At 39.3% G+C, this 17036-nt stretch overlaps 2 protein-coding genes across 5 annotated transcripts in view; one reads left to right on the top strand and one right to left on the bottom strand.

The window, feature by feature from the left end:
* The window catches only part of ppfibp2b (PPFIA binding protein 2b), a 69035-nt gene extending 63461 nt beyond the window's left edge, over window positions 1–5574 (bottom strand). The window contains exon 1 of one of the 2 annotated variants that reach the window (XM_037978449.1): window positions 5416–5574. The gene's annotated coding sequence lies outside the window, so the exon portion shown is untranslated. The remainder of the gene's footprint in view (window positions 1–5415) is intronic. The other variant, XM_037978448.1, reaches the window with a different exon arrangement.
* Window positions 5575–7705: 2131 nt separating this feature from the next.
* arntl1a (aryl hydrocarbon receptor nuclear translocator-like 1a) overlaps window positions 7706–17036 on the top strand; it is a 24699-nt gene continuing 15368 nt past the window's right edge. For all 3 annotated transcript variants that reach the window (XR_003039710.2, XM_017428916.3, XM_017428915.3), the window contains exons 1-2: window positions 7706–7859; window positions 14903–15071. The gene's annotated coding sequence lies outside the window, so the exon portion shown is untranslated. The remainder of the gene's footprint in view (window positions 7860–14902; window positions 15072–17036) is intronic.

Below are 17036 nucleotides of genomic sequence, written 5' to 3'. Positions count from 1 at the left end.
AGTCAGACAAACAAGGATTCTAACGAGCCTCCATTGTTAGGAGAGTGAGAACAATTTGCAAGCAATCCAGCTTACATCACATCTCAGCTTTAAAAGCTCAACTCCACACTCTCTATTTCTGAATTGAGAAAGCTCCTCGGAGGAGAAGCGAAACGTCTTCAGCTACAGAATAGAAGTCCAGTTGTTTTTGTTTTTTAACTTTTTTTGAATTTTTCAGTAAAAAAAAAAAAAAAATGAAACTAAATGTTTTCAGCTGCACAGCTTTTTACTTCTTTATCCTTTAAAAGTCCCTTTCTGCTTGGTGATGGAAACAAAGAGAGTATGTTAGAAAACCTGAAAGTTTATTAGTTATCTCATCACTTACAGCAGAACAGAAGCATCCTTGAAACATTTTATCTTTTTTTTGAAACAATGAACGATGAAAACATGAATGCAGTCTCATGCAACAACTCATTTTCAACTTTTCTGAATTTTTTTTCTTTTTTACAAACAAATATTTACTTTATTATGTAACTCCTGCAGTCAAAACATCCTCCCACCTCATGACCATCACAAATAGTCACAAATAATCCAGAATTGAAACCTCCCCCTCTTATCCTGAACTGTTCATTCGTGTTTTCCGCTCTCCTGAGCTCGCCGCAACACGCATTTCCTTTTAATCATCCTCATGCTTCTTTCCGCCCTCACCTCCTAACTCCTCTGCCCTTCAGCTGTTTGTTTGATAATGTTTCTGACAAGTCACACCAGGAGATTTGTCTGCAGCAATGCTCTCACACACACAGCTTTCAGGCCGTAATCTGCACGCATCCAAGGCAGAACACACTGAAAACTGACGAGTCCATATTTGCACAAAATAAACTATTCTTGTCTGATTTGGTAAGCGGTTGTTTACGCCGTTTTCATGCTTCCATTAATGCAGAAAAGTGGGTAAAAACTGTAAATGGCTCGGCTCCAAAGCTTCATCTAACAGTCACTCCCTGACAGTCTTAAAAAGCAGAGCTGATGGAAATAAAATTAAATAATACAAGCTCTTGTCCTCTGCTTGTTTGCACTAACAGATTTTCCATTATTTAATCAAATTCAGAAATGGTGTACAAAGATTTGTGAGGAAAGAAAACAGAGTCAAAATGTGAGACATACAGCCCTGTATGAATGGCTAGAAAGCTGCCAATTGTCTATACTTGTTTTATTTATGCTGAAAACCCTTAGATCTGCCCAGTGGCTTATGAGATATTTTGCTAACAGACAAAAAAAAGGTTAGGTCAAAGAGTTATTGCCAAAGTTTGAGGCAAAGATGTGGGGAAATGTAACTATTATACTACATTTTAACCCAATATCTGTAAGGCTGTCTGAGATAAAGCCATTTTTTGGGATTTCCAAGGCCTGTTGGCTATGGCAGCCATCTTGAATTGGGTTAAGTCCAAAGGTTAATGAGTTGTGGATGTCAACCTTTACTTTCTGAATGTTTCATTGAAACCTGCCCACTTGTTCATGAAATATCTTGAAGTTTGAAGTGTAGATCTCATGTTTTCATGAAATATCTTGAAGTTTGAAGTGTAGATCTCATGTTTTCAGGTGGAGCTCAGAGTGTAAGTTGGGAATGACCCTCAGCTACTACCACACCAAGTTTTCTTAGCTATGGCAGCCATCTTGTATCAGATTGACCCCAGACGTTGTAGATGTTCATCTGATGATTACTTTCTGAAAAGGTTCATTAAAACCTGTTCAGTGATTCATGAGATATTTTGCTAACACTATGGCCAAACAAACAGGCAAAAACATTATCGCTCTGGCTTGATCCGAGTCGTTTTTTGGGACCTTTAGGTTTATTTTTTCTTCTTTTTTCAGTGATCTCAGAAGTCACGGAGGGAGGATTAAAGCTGCTGGGAGGTTTTATGACACTGAAGAGTTCTGCATCATTTCTGCAGATTTTACAGCAGCTCCACCAGCAAAGTGCTTCAGTTTTCGCTGCATGTAAAAGCTTTAAGCCAACTCTTACTTCCACTTCTGTTCTGGATTACATAAGAGGCAGACCCTTTTGTCATTTCTCTTCTTGGAACACCAAACCAGCCACAGCAAACAGAAAACTAAATATTAAGTCCATCCTTTGCCTCCGTTTGTTTCCGTCTCTTCCTTCTGGACAGTCAAAGATAACCTCAACTTCATCTTATGAACATTTTTTTCTTCTTGTCTCCATATTTCACTTCACCCCATCAGCATGGAGAGGATTATTAGCTTAACAGCTTGACACGTCTTCCTAGTCTTTACACTTTTCTTCCCCTTCTGCATTAATCGTTTATGCATCTCTGCATCTACTCCATACACCCGCCTCTTTTTCCTGCATCCCTCCTTGTCTTAAAGTCAATTACATTTGGTAAGCTACATTTGTGGTGTCGAAGGCAGCAGTAGTTAGGATGACAGAGCAATCATCTGATCCTATGCAGCTGCAGAGAAAATGAACGCTCTTAGAATTACTCAACTCGCTTTGATCCCAGGGATGAGTGCCCGTCGTGCACTGATCCGCTGAGCGAGCACAATGCATGCAAATGCATGGCGCAGGCCTAAAACCCCACTCCACGAGTCGCTCTCTTAATGATCCTGTCAAAATAAACAGCTTAATAACTCGAGCAGTACCTTTTCTTCCATCGTTCAGGGGGTTTATTATCACCCGCCAGCAAAGGCAAAGGCAGAGTGACCCTATTGGTTAAAAAAAAAATGGCTACACCTCAGTGAATTTTACAGATATCGAACTAAAATTTGGTGTGGCAGAAGCTGAAGGTCACACACAACACATACTCAGAGAACTAACAGATCATATATCTCACAAAATCGTGCATAAATTTATTTCGTCATCTTTCAACATGAGATGATCTGAGTCTAAAACTCTGGCATGAAAGGCGACGGGCGATGTGCATTTCTTTAAGGAATGCTAGGCCTTTAATTTCCTGTGTTTTCTAAGCACTAACGCCACCAAAGTGCCAACCAGAGCAGCCTTAATCAATTCAGTGTCGTCAGCGGCAGTGATGCCTTTCAACTCTCTTCCTTTTTAATGAGATTTGCAACAGAAAAGAGGCACCGGCCGGCTGTATTCACAGTGAGGAGCCTCCTCCAGCTCTCTCAAGTCGCCCGTCTCTGTGATGTTCGCGCATGTGCACGTCCGTGTCCATGTGTGTGTTCAGCATCTCCAGAGCTGGATGCAGCAGATGCTTCAGCAGAGGGGAGCCAAACATCAGCCTTGATTTTCTGCTATTAGCATATCAGCAAGCCCCTCTTTCCCCCCCCCCTATCTTTACTCATGATGTCAGAAATTGATGATCTGCATTAACACAGCATGTGTCTGTGGGACTAAACATCGTTTAACAGCTCCGAGCTGACAGAACGTGACTGAGCAAGCTCGGCTAAGCTTATACACAAACCGACTTTACTGTCACGTAAAATAAAACACGTTAAAAGAGCACAAACCAAAACAGGTCAGTGTGAACGTTTCACACCCGTTCTGAAATCTCTCCACTGGCTTACAGTTAAAACATTATTAATATTGTTGTTTTTAAAGCTTTAAATGTTGTTGAGATGCTGTACCTTACAGGTTCTCCCTGCAACGTCCGGAAGACCAGTCCAAATAAATGTATAAATTAATCAACTAAATCCACACAATCGTATCCTCATATTGATGGTTAATGCAGGGGGTTCAAACGTTTCAGGAGCAGCAGGCTTTTTAGGAAAAGTAGGGGGTTGAACAATCTACTGGGCGAAGAGAAAAAGTTGAAATTTAGACCATCAGAAATACATTTTCCTGGCTGGGAGGGTGTTTGAAGAGTCCAAAATCAGCCGTTTTCCAGGACAATTTGGCTTCTTGGAAGGAGAATTTTCAGAAAAATCAGATGAATTTATTTAGCTAAGACCAGGAACCATCTCCCAGGGCAGCTGAAGGTCGTAATGTAGGGAGGAGCATACTTTTTACATCCCCCTAGTCAAAGTACACAGCATAATGTTTCTAATGAAGAATTCAAGAATATGTCCACTAAATATTTCCACTAAATCATGCAGAAATATTCCTGTCCTGGTGTCTGTCAACAGAACTTATGAGGTACTGAAATGATCAACCAAGGTCTTAAATATTACAGAAACACAACTGTTTTCATTTAATAAAGAATAAAGTGCTTTGGTTTGAATATAATAATGATTATAATGACAGTAATGTTCAACCCAGACCTCCCACCTGTGAAGACATGCTGACCACTGTCCCAACAGAGATGCATCAAACACATAGAAGCTCTCATCTTTTTCATATAATCTTCCATCCTTTATCCGGGTTTGGGATCGGCAAAAGTGTCCCAAAAGAGAAACTCAAAGGTCTGAGTCGCCTGTGGGACGGAGGAGGGATCGCTGCTGTTTGGAAAGAAGCACACTCGCTTCACGTCTGTCTTCAAAAGTCTCAGAAAACTCCGGAAAAAGTCGCCAGAGGGGTCTGAAAACTCGCTAAACATGGCGATAAAGTCTCTAAGATAGCGACTCCACTCGCACCCAGACCTGCCCTGCTCAGCTCTGCTCTGATTGGATAAAACTTTGGCTCTGATCAACTTTATTTGTTGAAATTAGCATCAGTTTAATCTCTGTAATCAGTAGCTGCCGGCTGCTTGTGAACCCTCAGTTAATGAGCCTCTGAATTAAAAATGTATAAACTTAAAAGACAATCATGTGACTCAAGCTTCCAGATGGTTTTCAGCAGATTGAGCCCAGTGTTTTGTTTACATTGAGTGCATACCCACATTCTAGAAGTGCATTCTGTATATCTGGAAAAGTACCAGAGTAAACTCTTTCAAACTACACAGTTTGATATGGTTCAGGACAGCCTTATTGATCTGCTAATATCCTTCAATGAGTACCTGAAAGGTTCAAATGTTTACTTAGTGATGGTATTTTTAATTAATATCTTTATTTATTTATGCAATTTTAGATCTTTATATGGTTTATGTTTATAAACTTATATTGTATTTATCACATTGAGTTTCAGGTTGCCATATGAAATGTGCTACACAAATAAACTCGACTAAGATGCCGCACAGTAATCCTTCTCCTGAAAATAAAAACGGTATTTTCTAAAATAATGACGCTCCACTGGTTTCATCATGAAGACTGAACGTGTTTCCTCTCAGTGACCCTAAACAAATTTAACCCGGAAATCAAATGAAGTAAATAAAACAATAATAAACGAGTCAGGGACTGCCAAAACAAACAAACAAACATCCCGTCACTTTTCTGAGGTAGCATCATTAGACCAAAGTTTGCTGCTTTTTAACATCCTGCAGGAGCCCACCTGTGACACTTATCTCAATTAACGACATAAACTACTAAAAAAGAAGAAAAAAAGTTAAATAAAATAAAAGGCGACACGTTTCCGGTGATAATACTCACGATGAGCGTCTCCTCTTCAAACGGATCCTTCACTTTTTGTTTTTGTTTCTTTTTCTCTAAAACAAAGTCAGCTCCTAAGCACGAGCCCACATGTCTCCCTCGCGCACACACAGCCCAGCTCCGGAGCTGGTCCGACCTGTAGGGACAGTTGACGCTCGCTCGTGCGTCTGTTGCGCGAGCTCACTCACCTGCCATGTGATAGGCGTGGTGCGTTCACGGACTCCCCGGAACACGAGCGCTCAACTCTTTCAATTCAGCCTTTTTAAAACCAATTATTCTAAGAGTAAAGAGATTTAAACACGCATTTATTACCTAACTATATTCATACAACTAAATATAATTTTCACAGATAGTAATTTATCTTATTATCATATCTAATAACTCACAACTTTGCAGATTTAGCTCATTAAATCGGAACATTACAGTTACATATTTCACATTTAGATTTTTCTAGATATTATTTTCATATTTATTTACTAAAGTCATAAACAGAAAAGGTTCATGAACATTTCTCTGTTAAATACTCAGGATCACATTTATTTGATGGTACCTAAAGGCGTCTCAGCACAAGGAGGAGATGATCCTAATTTAAAAGGACTTACATTTTAAAAACATTGCCTCCACAACCTGTTCAGATCTCTGCTGTACCTCGTGTAAAAGTGAGGAAGTAACTTTGAAATAACAGTGAAATGACTGAGTCTGCAAAACCACATAAGAAAGAAAATGTTTAAATTCATTTTAATTTAAACGGACACTGCCCTCCAGTGGTTTAAAGGCAGAACTGCAGCCAGTTTCATTCCCTGCTTTTAAAACTTATTTCTTCTTAAAGCCTAAATTTAATATTTATATTATATATTTTTTATACATAAGCTGAGAAAGGATATATATATATACTAGAATAACTTTTAATATTTATTGTTTTAAGTAAATTGTCTCAGACTTTGTGACAGTAACAATACATATTTTTCATTTTAATTATTTAGTTATATTATATGTTTTTAAGGAAAGTGTCTTGAGATGATTTTTGGTCTTTAACTGTCAAAACATAAACTAATTGGAACAAAACTGCTATATTTGTTTCTTTAAAAATAGATAATTTGTTATCATTACAAATGTTACACTCAGCCCTATGATAATGACTTAAATATAACTTAAATATAGAAATCGAGAATTTGGGCAACAGTCTTCATCACTATTTCTAACAAACCTTTTGAATCAATTATTTAAATGCATCGATTTGATTTACCCACTTATTCAGATACTTTGAAAGAAGAAATTCCGAGAGGAGTATAACCAGTTAAGTCCCTGCAAGTCAAAGTACAAAATTCATTTTTCAAAAAGTGTGTTTAAATAACTTTTTTTTGCTTTTGCCACACACTGAACAGAAACAAAAGCTGTATGTGAAGAAAACCTCACAAAATCAGAAGTGAAAAAAGACAGAATGATAATAAAACATGGATTCAGCCACTGATTCGCTTACTGGCTCCATATCTGTATGTTTCAACCTTTAAAATATTTGCTACATGAACAAAAACCAACAGTGCCCTTTCCAATTACATCTTTATAGATGGCAAAAAGTCATCCATACATTTTGGTACCTGTAGCACATTTTTTGGATTTCTAATAACTGTTTAAAATCAAACATGGGCTGGAGACGAGCCATAAAGTTTGCTTTAAGTTAAAAACATTGATGGTTTATTTTTTTCCTCCTTAAATCACACAGCATTGATCACATAAGAGCAAGTACCACAGCATGGCCAGCAGGGGGCGCCAATGTGCAACCTGAAAAACTACAACGATCATCCCAAATTCCTTTTTGCCCTGGGTGTCTCACTTAAATTTACAACAGGTAAAACATAAAGTTAAAGCAAGGTTTAAGTGGCACCGCTACTTGCCATTTAGAAGACAGCTTAAGTTAAAAAAGATCAAATAAATGGAAGAATAAGGGAAAAGAACACAATGTTCTTTTAAATTTGCCTGCTTGTACGCAACAAATTTTGCAAAGTATGTAGTTTTTACTGTTCATGTTAATTATGACGCACGTGCACTTTTCGTATTTAAAGTATAAAACACATTTTGGTCGTTAGGCTGCGTGCCAGCTCGTGTTGTAACCCTTCCTAATAAACGTCTTGTTTGCAGTGTGTATTCCATAACACGCTCTCACACAACTGGCCTCTGCATTCCGTTGCCCTCCTTCGGTGATTGGCTTACTGCCGCGTCAATCACAGCTCCCCTACCTAAGCCCGCGCCTGATTGGCTGCGGGAACACCTACGACGGTGGCTCGAACGCCATTGGTTGAAAAACTAGGTTAGTGGTCCGACAGTCATGACAGTGACGAGAAACTGGGTCACCGATTGAAAATCGTTTATGTCACAGCTCTGTGTGTTGCTATCACATATTACCTGCGACTTTCAATGGGTGGACGGATTTTACAGCGCGTTTTGTAAGTATAACATGCGCACGAGCTTATGGTTACGGTTTGGTGAAGCTAGCTCCGCGGGGTTGCCGGGTTTTAATCCGTAAGGGGTAATATTGTGGGTATTTTCCCAGCGCCGCGGTCCGGTCGGTGTGGTTTTGTGGAGCAGAAGGAGGAACATTAGCTCGGTGGCCAAGTCTTGACAGTCCGCGTCCCGCAAGCTAACAGCTGGAAGCTAATATTAGCCGGTCTGCTGTAGCAGCCTGTGTCCGTCGGTGTAGCTCCGGCTGCTGCCAGGAACCACCGGGGCTCGAGCGTGGCTCCGGCGCAGGTGAGCGCCGCACCGCGGGCTTCGTGAGCCTTCATCAGCCGTGACCCGAGTGTCCAACGCTCTGGGGCTAACAGGCTAGCGATGCGAGCAGGCCTTCGGTTTCTGGACCACGGTGCTTTCTAAGAAAGCATCCACCCTGATGGGCTGACTCCTGAGCTCCCCCCTCGTATGTCTGCCGTCCCGTAACCGAGACGTTTGCGGCACCGAGGGTCATGTTTTTGGGGTTTAAAACACCGTGACGCCGGCTGGGAGCGCCCGGAGACCGCCTGGTGTCCACAGCCTCCCCGGTGGGTGTCCAAAGATGCTCACAAATTAAGCCTCTCTGTGATTATCAGGCAGCAGGCATGCCAAATGTCTTGTGATGTAATATTTGGGCAGGGATTCCCAAAGCTGGGTCGTTTTTTTTAATATAGTCCTCGATGGTTTCCACACGAAAAGCCTCATTATGATGTTTTTTTTTTTATTTTCTCTATCATTTTGGGTTACATTCATCACAATAAATCCTGTTTATTTGTATGCAGACTTGAAAGTCTGTGCACAAAACTGACTCAAAATTGCAAAAAACAGCATGCAGCTGTGGGTAAAAACAGGAAAGTTAGAGCATTTTAAAATAATTAAACAACGTGAAAAGTTGCTCATCTGCCACAAAATTGGCATAATTCCTACATTTCTGTTTATGGACAGCCGTAATACTTTATCAGATGTTCTTTGATGAATGTTCAGAAGCTTTTTGCAATAATATTAATTATTTTTTTAATTAAGTCATTAGTAATGTAGCTTTTATCACCAGCTGAGTCAACGCTGACCCGTTTATTTGTTAATTTTCAGGTTTTCATTCTTTATTCTTTGCAGTCTGCCTCTGTTGTGGTTCTATCAGCAGTTTGTGAATTAACCGATATGCGACAGGAAGAACGTCTGTGGTGAAGTTCAGACTCAAATGTTGCTCTTTTGGTCCCCGGACCAACAATAGTTGCTTATCGGTGCTGAGAATGCCGCCACGGAAGCATTGTGATAGCAGGAGTTTGTTGTGATGATCGGATGGTGAAGATAATGCCTGATTTGCGTAAGAGAAAACAAAGTGGCCGTGAATAAAAGTAGGCCAGACGTTGGTGAGATGGGTGCACATAAAGGAACCTGTTAGGGAAAATGTGGTTCGCCTGTCTGATGTGTAATTATGGGAGTTTCAAATTTGTTTAGTCATGCAGAAAGTCCAGTGGAATCCACTGGTATGTGCTGCAGCAATAAATGATATTCTGCTTTGGGTCAGACTATATTTGTGTATTAGCGCTGCATTTTGTAGGCACCTAATTATTAATATTTCTTAAACTAGACTCTCCTTGTTGAACGAAATCAAATGACTATTTCCTCTTCTGTCACATCTGCCTTTTGCAGCTGAAGATCATCTCTGAGTCCTCTTTTCTTTAATCAAATTATTGATATTACCTTTGTTGAGAAACAGGTTTAAGATATTGTCTGTATTGCTTAGCTAACATCCACTAAAGATGAACTGAGCACCTTTTCTGTAACTACTAAGCATTTATTGTTCTCAGGGATCAATCCAAGCTCATGAAATGACCTGAGTCTTGGAGAATAGCATTAGGAATGCCTCTCTTCAGTCCCACAAAGGTGCTTCTGATCAGTTTAGTTAATTAGATGTCAGCCGTCTGCATGAAGTTGTAAGCTGCTGGCAGAAAGGTATTAATGATGGGCAATCTAAATTAATATACTTCAAGCAGAACGTGTTCACAAAGTAAAATGTACTCATTATCCCCCGCTGCCGAAGGCCAACGTGGAGCGATAATGTTCTGCCCGCTGTCAAAGGACGAACTTGAATGAAATTCTCAGAACTGGGTGAATGTCTGCCGCTGATTATCTTTTGGAATCAGTCCCATTCAAGATGGCTGCCACAGCTACAGTCTTACACGAGACGGTCCTTTTTCAGCTTAAGATGATTTTAAGTTGCAAACTCTGGCCTGGGAGGTGGTGGGCGATATGCATTCCTTCAAGGATTAATAATATTAATGAAACTTTGTCCAGTACTGTCAAGTTATTTTGATTAATTGGATACAAGTGGAAACAACAAGTTCACTCAGCTAATTTAAGTTTAATGATCTATTAAAGCTGAATTTAGTTGACTTTATTTTCCTCTTCTTTGTCTGTACTTACATTTCCAACACACTGGTACCTAAACTTGACTAAAACCTGCCTACCACCTACATAGTTATGAGAAGAGAGAAAACTGTTCATGTTTTTTTTCCACTAAAGCAACATATGCTAATTAACTAGGCTTGTTGTTTCAGGTTATTATTTTTTTTTATCAAGCAAGTCATTTCCCTTTTTGTTTTCTGTCTGCTGTCTGTAGCTTCAGTTTCTGCTCAGACTGGATTGTTTTATCTGTCAGATTATGTAGCCTAATTTCCAAAAGTCAAACTATCTATTTAACATTAAGTGTTTCAGTAAGACGGACTTTCAGATGCCTGAAACAAGTTTTCTGTAATTCCTGTTTAACTAACCAAATCAAAAAGATTTGATGTGTTATATGCTCAGATCTGTGGTTTTAAACGGCTGTATTTAATCGAGGAATAAAACAACATATCCAGAGGTTTGTCCTAGAAAGTGGTTACTGACTAACTTTGTCACTCGTGAGCTTTTGCAGCTCAGCTGTGCCAAGTCAAACAAGCCAGGATATTGGCCTGATGTGTGGTACCAGATAAGAGCTGTTAAAAACCTCACTTATTAGCTAACTGCTTTTGCAGAACAACTCAAACACATCCTGTTGCACTAAATGCATATTTGTACACGCAAAGAGATATGATTCACGCAAAATTCATCAGGGCAAATTCTGCTAATCTGAAAGTCGTGACAGTTTTGATTCATTGTTATAGTTGAGTTTAAATGTTTAAAATGCAATTAATTTTGCTGTAATTTGACCATTAACGCCTACAGTGTTGCCTGAATGTAATATTGTTTCCGAAGCTTATAATCTTCCTCGTTGTAAAGCTCTCCAGTCAGAACTCTACACTTAGAAAGTGTAAGTAATTGCATTTATGAACGTCTGCTTTTAAAGAGCAATCCTTCATTTAAGGCACTCACTCCACTTTTTTAAGCACACCCGTCCACCCTATATGCTGACACTTTGTCACACCAAAATATTTTCACCTCCTGCATAATTCTTAGTACATTTAGTTTGGTAACATCACATGCTGTGCTTTTCCATGTTGCTTTAAAAGCACAGGCATCGTTTGGCCGGGGTATGCAGAGCTGCAGCACCGTCACATGCAGGGGATGTGCATGTGTCCCCTACATGTTTCCTTTACATGTTACCATAACCAATTATTCTAAGGATCTGTGTATTTTATTTGATGTAATGCAACACAGAGAGTGCACCAGGGTGCATTTCATGACTGGCGATATTCGTTTTTTGTTATTATGAAGACAACAAAGTGCATGTGGGGCTGAATGAGCTGGAGGACCAACTGTCTCCTGATGCTGTAGCAACAAATGACTCATGAGATTGGTGCTGCTCAGGCTGCAGAAAATGGGGACAAACAGAACAAATTAAAATAGTAAAATAACTGATTTATTGTTTACAAAAACGTCAACATAATGAAAATTGTTCAAAATTGTGTGCAAAGTTGCAGTAGCAGTTGGGTTAATGGGGCAGAAACTAATAAGACTTATTTAAAGGCACCCTTAATATGTTTGTTTAAAGACTTTTTCTTGAAATGAAAATTAGAAAAAAGGGATCTACGAAAAGACTAAACCAAGTCAGGCAGCAGCTGATGCAGCTCAAGAAGAAGAGCGGGAGGCATTACAAGGAAGTATACCAGTTTAAATACTTCATACAGACCTTTAAGTTTGAGGAAAGCAACAAAATAAGAAAAAAGTATTTCATAAGATAAGTAGCTTAAGTCACAAGTAGTGTCTCCATTTAATCTCCTTCGAGTGATGGATGAAAGAGAGGAAGTCCCCAAACCTTTGAAAAATTGAGGACTAAATATGAATGCTGTGCTGTATTACATAACAGATCAAACTAATGACTGGAGATCTAAAACTCATCCCAAGCAGCTTCATTTTCCTGACCCAGAAAGCTACAGGCTGGTTTTTGAAGGGAAGTAATGCACATCCAACATTTAGCATAAATGCAAATAATAAAATAAATGGATCCTAATTTCATTTCGGCTGAAGTGTTGATGCAGCTTAACTGTAACAAAGATGGAAACAAGATGTTTTATAAACTATCAGACTGTGTCACATCAGTCTCACATGGACAAATGGAACAAGGAGGCACTAAACAAGTCAAATCAGTTATTGCACTTCAGGATTATCCGGTTCCTTTTTGTTTTTATCTCTGAACAATCAGGAAACAGAGCTTTCACCAGACTTATTGTAGTTCGTAACCAAGCAAAAATATCCAGGATAATAACGTCACACAGATACCCATTTTAAACCAAATCAAGCACATGGCTAATGACTTCTATAAACAGTTGACACCAACTGTATACTCATATACTTACATTCATGTAAGTGAATGCTTCGTTGGAAACTTTGACACATGTCACTTTTTCACCAGATGATTATTTACAGAGAAATCTATGAGTATTTACACATAAGACTGGCTGTGTTGGAGTTTGGTCTGCAGTCGATTGCAACACTTTCTGTGGGAAGCACGTGTTTCAGAAGAAACATGTTAGCTGTACCCGGTCTGCATAAGCATCTGATGCAAGAATCCTTAACTTAGCATTCATTTGGATCACTATGAAAATGTCTGAGTTGTTTTTACATGGATGCTATCTGCTCTGGAATAGGCCCTAGATTGAATTTTTAAATTAAATCTCTCTCTAATGTTTCAAATTGAGTTTGTTCTAACTGCTGTCTTCACCAGGTAAGGTGCTATTGATAATTTACAAAACGCCAACTCAAAAACTTTGAGCTTTCCCTTTTAAGCTCACTGTTGCCTGACCCTCGGTGTAGGAGGCTGGGAGTATGCTGACTGCAAGTCTTGTAGCTATAGGGGATTGCAAAATGGGGCTTCTTTGCATCAGGCTTTTTCTGGTGCATCCGACGAATCTTTGATCTGTTTGGGAATGAGAAAGGGGAGGCTTTCCATTTATTTCCAATACTGTGTGGAGGTGGAAAACACTGGTTTAGATGAAAGTGTTGAGGTTTTACAGCCTATCCACCGTCTGGATGTTTCCCTGGTTCATTAGCAGGTTTGCTGGCTGCTTCCTGAATGTCTGAGTGGGTGCAGTGTGTGGAACAAGGAGACTAAGCTGAATGTCTTGCTGACTCACTGATGAGGTAGAAGTAGGTGGTGGATGAAAAGTGAGGCTGGCTGGTTTGAGACCATAGAGACTGAGTGACCCAGTTTCCACTCCAGCACCAGTTCCTTTCACTGCTCAATCACGACATAGTGGTTTTCCCCTTCTAGACCAGAGCTTTGTCCCATTAAAACACCCTACGAACCTCATCCTGTACCCAGTACTACATTCAACAGCATTTTTGGGGGCACACATTATAGTTGAGGGTTTTTTAAATTGTCTCCTGTGGGAGACGTCATGAATCAGATGGCTTAGTAACACTTCATCATCTACTTTCCATTAAATGAGGAGTTTCTCTCTCTTTTTTTTCACTTATTTAATAATGTCTTGTTACAAATTCCCCAGACCTGGATCAGTTCCTCCAACACGTACGTAGACTTCATCTGGAAATTACCTACATGGGACGATGGGATTTAACATGGTCCTGTGAGAAAAGTGTGGGTATAAAGTTAGTAACTAAAACACAAATTCAGGCATCTTAGAGATTGATTTAAGCTACAAGTACAGCTGACTAGCTGGCAAAGAGTAATATCTCTATGGGTTGGGACTGTTTGTAGACATTTTAGAGACTCTGCCATTTGCCAACAGTGAGATACAATCCTTTTAGATAAAGTTGCAACAGAGCAAAACCCAAAACATGTTAAATCAGAGAAAAGGTTTGGCTGTGGTTCCCCATTGTAAAGAAGCTGGTTCATGATCCTAGAAAAGCCCCAGCCAAACAGGATTTAAAGGATCTTGCTTTTGTCTGTTTCATATTTTTAATCCTGGGACTGAAGGGCCATCTACACCAAGAACAAGTGCGAACAATAATTACAAAAATATGCTCATAAATATTGTTTCAAATGTAGTGAGTGATGGTGTCCACTGTTCAGCTTTAGTCAAATCAGTTTCTGCATATCAAGAGTATCTGGTTTATTTTTATCAATAGATTGGAATCACATTCGTTATCCTGCTCCAAGACTGAACTTTCAGTTTTTTTTTTACATGAAAACCTTTGATATAAACAGATAAACACTGACTACTGTACTTTTTGTACCGTTTACCATTCCTGACTACCTCTTTTTGCAAACTATCTATGGATAAGAAATATTCCTCCTAAATCCACCAGTTGTGAAGTTTGTTTTTCACTGATGCATCATTTGATAATTGGTAAGAAATCCTCTAAATTGAGTTTGCACATATTTTAATAACATGTGCTATCTAAATAAACCAGTTTATTTTTAAGTCTTCTGTCAAAATGTACTTACCACAGAGATAGTAAATTATTGCCCAAAGAAAATGTCCAGATTATGTGTATAGAAGCATGATTGTGTGATGTTGTGCATAGATGTCGTCCTTTTCACACGTTCAGATTTGTTTACATTTTTTGACATTTATAAATTTGCATTTGTCTGTTTTCTGTTTTTTTTTCTTTGCAGAATCAGACAGGTCCCACCAGCTGCGTAAAGATCACATCATACTGTGGCGGACCACATCAAAGTGGAGGAAACTAGGTCAGGCTGGATCAAACCAGACTCAGACCAAAACTGAGAACCAAGCAGACGATACCAGGCACGTCCAGGGGGCCTCTTCCAGTTTCTAATCCAGGTACCTGAAGCAGCTCTGCATCTTCTGCATCGTTATGACTCGTTTGAGGAGTGGTACGAAGTGCATCAGCCAAAAAACAAAAACACGTTCACTCAATTCCCACCTTACTATGTTTTGCCAAATTAGATTTACTTGGTACACCTTGCTAGTACCAGGTTGGACCCTTTTTTGCCTTCAGTTCTTTGTGGCATAGCTTGAGCAAGCTGTTGGAAATATTCCCGAGTTTTTGGTGCATGTTGACATCACGTAGCATCACGTAGTTGCTACAGATTTGTCAGATGCCCATCCGTGAGGCCAAACTCCCGTTCCAGCACATCCCAAAGGTGCTTGATTGGGTTCAGATCTGGTGGAGTCCAGTGAATCCAGACTCATCAGGACAGGAGATGGTTTTTCCAGTTTCTTATTGTCCAATTCTGGTGATCCTGTGTAAATTGTAGCCTCGGTTTTTTGTTCTTGGCTGACAGGTGTGGACCACCTGGTGTGGTCTTCTGCTGCAGCCCATCTGCTTCGAGGTTGGGAGTGTTGTGTTGTTGGTAGTTTGCAAACCTTGGTGGTTATTTGAGCTGTTGTTGAAAACAACAACAACAAGGCATTTTTGTCCACAACTCTGCAGCTCATTGGATATTTTCTCTTTTTGGGACCATTCTCTGTAAACCCAAGAGATGGTTTTGGAAGGAAAATCCCAGCAGTTCAGCAGTTTCTGGAAAAACTCCACCATCCAATCTGTCACCAACGACACCACATCCAGAGTCACTTAAATTCTTTCTTTCCTGTTTGGATGCTCAGTTTGAACTTCAAGTCAAGAGTTGCTGCCACGTGATTGGCTGATTGGCTGATTAGCTGTTTGTGTTAACAAGCAGCTGAACAGGTGGATTTAAGTTCATGTTCTGGTCAGCTGGTTTATTGTCACTGGTATCCAAAACTTAATTACCTTTGTGTAGTTTTCTTTTTGTTATCTAGCTTAATTATAAAAGAAAAGACAAACCAAGAGGGTTGAAATGCACAGAAAGAATTAGGATTTGCTGGACTTTGAAGATTTGAAATGAAGGGATTTTTTGAATGGAATGCTTTCTTAAGATCTCTTCTTCTATCTGTTGTGTTATTGTTTTAATCAACACTGACAAGTTGGATACTTTATTAGTGAATAATCCTTCAGCAGGGCAGCTACTTCAGGGTTTATTAGTGTATTGTCTTTTATGATAACGGCAAACTAAATGCATCACTTCATTCTCCCAAACATACTAAAAACATATTGTTTTTAAAATTCCACTTAAAGCTTGAGGTATGTCTTTTTTATGTCTACCAATTTGCGCTTTTCGTCTTTACTTCTGATTTCCTGTGTGTCCTGTTTCTTAAAATGTCTACCTATTCACCAGGAAATCTTTGTAAAACCTTTGCCTGGAATGTGAGTCATGTCAGCTGTAGGTTTATTTATAAGATCAACAACCGCAGAACCTGTTTTATAAAGAAAAGTATTTAATAATTACCCTCCAATCCATTGTATGTGATGGCAGGAGCCATTAAACAGGCTCACTTGTCCTGAATAGTGTCTTGATCTCAGACTGAGTCGCGTTCAGATGGGAGGAACCACATTTGCTTAAAAAGTCTTGTATTCAAATTCAGGTGCTGTAAAAATAAAAAAAGGTGCAGCCTCTGCACTTGCAATTTTTTAAAAATCTACCAAAGTAATTTGGCGTCTACCAAATCTTATATCAGGTTTCTGCAATCTGAGGTGAAAAAAACAAATAAAATGTTGCATCTTTTTATATATATTTAACAATAATTAAGTCAGTTGCAGAGGAAACGTGTGGAAGCAGCAGCTCTTACAGATTTATTGAGAAATAAAATAAGTTTCACGCTGATGTAGAAATTTCAACAAACTTGATCAAGTGAGAGCGTCTCCAGGAAAGCTCAAGTTTGTTGCTCTATTTGAATCATTGACAAGGTCATTTTCAAGCACTTTAT

This window comes from Kryptolebias marmoratus, linkage group LG11, assembly GCF_001649575.2.
Source record: "Kryptolebias marmoratus isolate JLee-2015 linkage group LG11, ASM164957v2, whole genome shotgun sequence".
NCBI classification, from domain to species: Eukaryota; Metazoa; Chordata; class Actinopteri; order Cyprinodontiformes; family Rivulidae; genus Kryptolebias; species Kryptolebias marmoratus.
This window is presented reverse-complemented; position numbering and strand designations above follow the sequence as displayed.